Below are 6,000 nucleotides of genomic sequence, written 5' to 3' on the forward strand. Positions count from 1 at the left end.
ATATACCGCAATATTATGGTATTTCAGTATATAATACAAATCTTAGTCTTCTATAAAGCTCAGCCTGTAGTAAGCTTCACGAGAGAGCCACAATGGAAGTGATGGCGGTGGTGAGGCGGTGGCTCTGGCGGTGGTGAGGCGGCGGCTCTGGCGGCGGTGAGGCGGCAGCTCTGATACCTTGGTTGATGAAATCCGTCTTGTGATTGTTGTTTAATCTTTATTTGCAGTTTTGAATTAATGATATGCTCGTGCTCCGGGGCAGCCTGTGAGGGGTCACTGATCCCTCACTGACTTGCCCCCTAGTTTGCATAATGAATATATGTACATGCTGAAGAAAAAAAAAAAACGCTTCTGCAAGCAGGTGCCAGCCATGGCACCTGCACTGCAGCATAATCGCATGTTTAGTGTCCCAGTAATAACTACTCTTGATGTTATTGAGCATGTACAAAAAAAATCAACTTTTTTTAAATAAATGGGGGAGGAGAGAAATTGATGAGGAGTTTTTTCAAATAAAGATTTTTTTCAGTGTGTTTTCTTCTATTTTACTCACTGGGTTAGCAATGACTGTGTCTGATAAATGGTTCTCCCTTGCTAACCCGCGGGCTTGATGTCTGCGGACATTACACAGCTGAAATCAACCCCATAATCCTATTTCTGAGGAGGCTGAGAGCTGGTTTTCATATCAGCTCCAGCTGTCTGCTTTACTTTAGCTGGTTATTGAAAATAGGGGTGGCCATGTCACTTTTTAGGGTCTCCCCATTTTTAATAAGCAGCAAAGGCAAAGAACACAGCTGGGGGCTGAAATTAATAGGTTGAGAAGGTCCATGGATATTGGTTCCTTCCCAGAATCATAAGACCAGCTCACAGCTGTCCGCTTTCCCTTGGCTGGTTTTTAGAAATAAGGGTGACCTCATGACATTTTTTTTCCATTTATTTATTTATTAGCACTTTTCATTTTTTTATGCATCAGTAATAAATGAAAAATCGGCATGGGTCCCCCCCTTTTTTTTAACAACCAGCAAAGGGAAAGCAGACAGCTGTGGGCTGATATTAATAGGCTGGAAATGCCAAAGGTTATTGGGCCATTCCCAACCTACAAATAAGAACTTACATCCACCCCAGAAGTGGTGCATCATATGTGACACTTAGCCTCAGCTCTTCAAGATTGCAATGGTGTGGTGGCAGTCAGGGTAATTGTTTTTGGGGTTAGTAATGGAGAAGTGTCAGTCAGACACCCCATTACAAACCCAGTAGTAAAAATAAATAAACACACACCGAAAAAAACTTTATCTAATTAAAGACTCCCCACACTAGACCTTAAACCCCCATTTATTAATAAAATACTCCCATGAAGTAATTCACATCCATTTTCTTTGTCTACCACTATGCATATGTGCCGGCTGGTGAATACAAGAGATGCTAATGACAGTAGTAATCATCAGCCGGTGCCTGACCAGCAGTAATCTTGTCACCGCCGGTCACAACTGCTAGCTCACATGCTGTCCTCTGTGTGACAAGGATGTAGCCAAAATGCCCAGCGGCTGTCACTGGCTGTGACTTCAGTAAGGTCACTACTTGTTAGAACCGTTGTTTCCCACACTGTCACACAGAGGACAGTGTCTGAAAAGCAGAATGTTTGACCCCCCCCTGTTAACTTGAATGGTGTTCAGGATCAAATTCGTGTACCGTCATGGTACAGTTTGGCTGCACCCGATGAACCCAACATCCATGGGTCCGCTCATCCCTACCCACTACAGCAGTTAGTGCACCAGGTGTCAATGGCTGTAAAGTCAGAGTGAGCATGTGAGCCAGGACTTTGTGATGGCAAACTGCTACTACTTGACAATACATGGGGTTAATCAATATACAAACTTACCATTACTTGTCCAAAGAATTCCACTTGTGCTCGGAATGAAGCGGAAGTAAGACTAATGTGAATTGTCCAAATACTATAGAGGGTTTCAGCATCAAGTGAAAATATAGCTTGCATTTGTCAAAATAGTAAAACCTAACCAAAGCTCACCCAGCTGACTGCTCTCTGTTCCTATTTTACGATTTGACCAAATAAAGGCTATATTTTACTCCATTTTGCTTGGTGCTGGAATCTTTTATGATGTAGGATTTAACAGTCATTTCAGTCTACCAGAATAGGATAGCTCAGATCACTACGTCCTTGTCACTGACAGATATACCACCTTGTACACTGCAATGCTCAACAGTACTGTACAGTAACTTGTTACACCAAGTGCACCTTGCTGCCTATTAGTCCTCTCCACAAATGCATGTCACCAGAGACTTTACCAACATCCATGCTGCTCACCCAATTTTTATGATCTCTGTCTCCCCATTACATCGCCTCAAAAAATTCTAAATTAATGTTGTTCATATCTGTCTTCTGTGAAGATGGCTGTACTCAGTTACTGATGCACTGATGCCGAGAATTCCCATTTTGCCAGGACGTCCCATCATCGAAACTGAGAGTAAAAGGGGCATAGGATCACAGCAAAACAAAAAAAACAGTTCCAGCAGTTCCAATGGCCAATCTCTAACTCACGATTACCGTTACAGTTCTCATAGTGTTTTTTCATGCCATTTTTTTTTCACTTTTTTTTGCAACTAGATATTTAAGTCTGAACCCTATAAGCGACCTGAAGTCAAAAAGAACCCCCAAAAAATACATGCAAAAATAACACATAAAAAGTGAAGAGCATGGGTAAGTCAAAATGACCTAACATCCTCATGGACAAAGTATGCCAGAAGTCTAGTATCCAAAATATAGACCTAGAGATGACAGATAGAGTCACATAATAGTGACCTAATTTTTATTAACCCAGTATAGAGGAATATATGTAGAAGCAAAATAAACATAGACCACATAAATGAGAATGGTAAATAGGGGATCAGGTCACATTACCATAGTAACCCTTGTGAGAGAGCACAGCAAAACAGCAGCCCCAACGCGCGTTTGACGTTGGCTTCCTCGGGTGGGCTGATCTCCTATTTACCATTCTCATTCATGTGGTCTATGTTTATTTTGCTTCTACATATATTCCTCCGTACTAGGTTAATAAAAATTACATAATATACATATCTTTATAGCACTTGATGTCTGCAGAGGGTACGTAAAACTACTATGAGACCACTGAATAGGTCACTATTATGTGACGCTATCTGTCATCTCTAGGTCTATATTTTGGACACTAGACTTCTGGCATACCTTGTCCATAGGGATGTTAGGTCATTTTGACTTACCCATGCCCTTCATTTTTTATGTGAGATTGCATTTTTTGTGACATCCTGTGCCATCACATTTTCCTTGTTGTACTTTTTACTCTTTACATCTGTACTACTATGTTTTTGTATGTATTTTTTTTTCTGTGAAATAAGTTTTGTTATATTTTCACATGTATTTTTTGGGGTACTTTTTGACTCCAAGTCGCTTATAGGGTTCATATATAGTGGAGTTTTCCTTATTACTGGTCGCCTATTTTGGCTATCTTCAGTAATTATTCTACTTGTTTACTTTTCAAATATGCTTTGTCTTTGAATACCTTTGATTATAGATATTTAAGTGTATAGCAAATGCTTAAAATAGGCTTTTTGTCCAAAATCGAAGATAGTTTAAGTATGGATTTATTCTGGTGTATTTTTTTGCATTGGCTTCTCTATAGACTTGAAATTGCTAGAGAAAAAAATGCATGTTAAAAATGTTACAAAATAAAAAATTCTACCAAAAAAGCTAGTAAAATTGCTTAAATTTGCTTAATTGCTTAAGTGCCCTATTTAGAAGCATGATGGGATACCCTCCTTAAGTCTAGCAGGCATTCTCCACCACTAGTCCCATCTCTGCAGCCAAACACTGAGATCAGTGGCTCTGCTGATTTAGACAGCATGAGTGGCGACTATGGAAATACATTTTTTGAAATCAGAAAACCCCTTTAAAAATTACTAACAAATTAGTGTGTCTGATGGAGATGCTCATCTTTTTTAATAGGTCGTTTTTATAAATTTGAAAAATGTAGTTTACATGATATTGAGTGGTAACTAAGTGAAAGGGTAAATGCACAGAACTGATTCAAGGATAAAACAATGTTATATTTCTGCAATCTTTCCAGCTAGTCGTGCATTTAAAATATTAGAAAACAATGTAATTGAGTTCTGAATTGATGGAATGCAACATTGCACATTTCTCTATAGAATAGCATATATCTCCATTAACACTGAAGCATTTAGTGCAGTTCACTAATTATAATAATATAATACTGCCATTCCCAGTATATTATTTAGTAGTCCCAAGCTGTTTCATCACTTTTCTTGCACAAAATACCTCAAGAATTAATAATGTTGCTTTAATGCAAGGCCCACATTAGTTTTCAACAATATTATACTCCATCACTAAGTTGACTCTTTTTCACAATCAGTTTTGAAATGGAAAATCTAAGCTGAGCTAATAAGTTGTTGTTTATTAAATGGGTATTCTCAAGTTATTAACCCCTTAACGACCGCCAATACGCCTACGGCAATTAGGCCGCCGTCACACTCGGCGTAAGACAATACGGTCCGTATATTACAGCCGTAATACGCTGAAAAGTCCCCAAAATAGCCGTCCGTAGCTCCTCCGTAGGCAGGGTGTGTGTTAGGACTGGCGGAACACACCAAGAAAGGTGATATAGATGCGTTCGCAGTCCGGGGTCCACCGTGCAGGTGAAAACCTGCTGCTAGTAAATACAGGCTATATGGCGGTACACTAAAGTATATACACGTGGGTTCAACCTCACCCAGCGTGAAGGGAGCAATCCTGTTGCGTCACAGGATCGCGGTACCGCACCTAAAGCGCGAGCGAGTAGTCAGCGTACTTAACCCCAACTGGGATTGAAGTCCGATTAGACCCTCGCTGGCACTACACCGCAACTAGGTGTGTAAGGTAACTAAATATAAATATATGAATGCACAGGAGTGCGAGCAATGCCGCACTGACGGACGCCACCAACCACACTGGCTTGGGTATGGAAAGTGCAAGGCAAGCGCACGGCGCCATACAGGCGGACACAGCAAGAGGACGCTGCAATGTGTGTTTCGTGCTGTTGGATAAGTCGGGCGCTAGATTAGCAAACATACACCTTCCGCGAACAGACATTCAATAGGGAGGGTTATTTAAAGAGCGACTTTCACTCACAACACACACACATATTTACAAGACAATACTAGCGCATGGCCGTGCGGTCATGCGCAGTTTATATAGCTGCAGCACAGGAAGTGGCTACAGAACTTTTGCCCTTCCAAGACCTGCCAAAAGGACCAATGGAATGCGCTGCAGCACCTGAGCATGTGACTCTCGATCTCCAACAGGAGAACTTGCCCTGGGCATGCTCAGTGCGTGCAAACAAGGACTTAGATCCAGAAACGTCCACTCGCCGCTGCCCAGCACTGGCCTTAATGGCAGAAGCAGGAAAAGCAGCAGCAACTCTTCGCACAAAGTCAGACTGAGCGAGACGCTGGGATCGACGTCCCTGCTGAGCAGACTCCACTGCGGCTGGAGGAGAATGGGAAACCGCAGCGGAGACGGATCGAGATTCCCCCTGTGCAGCAGAGGAAACTCGACTCCTAACATTACCCCCCCTCCTAGGGCCCCCCCCTCCTTGGGCCTCGCTACGTTCGAAGGCAGCAATGAGCTGCGGAGCCCGAATGTGCTCAACAGGCTCCCAGGACCTGTCCTCGGGACCATAACCCTTCCAGTCCACCAAATAAAATTTTTTACCACGCACCACCTTGCACCCCAAAATAGCGTTCACCTCATAATCGTCCGTAGACGAACCCGATGTCCCAGCAGATGACTCGGAGAACCGGGACATATACACGGGTTTCAAGAGGGACACATGAAAGGTGTCGGTGATACCCAGGCGTGGCGGAAGGGCCAAACGATAGACCACAGGATTAACCTGCTCGAGGACCTTGAATGGGCCCAAGTAGCGAGGAGCAAATTTAGTGGACTCAACTCGC

Source organism: Ranitomeya imitator, chromosome 2, assembly GCF_032444005.1.
Source record: "Ranitomeya imitator isolate aRanImi1 chromosome 2, aRanImi1.pri, whole genome shotgun sequence".
Classification (NCBI taxonomy): Eukaryota; Metazoa; Chordata; class Amphibia; order Anura; family Dendrobatidae; genus Ranitomeya; species Ranitomeya imitator.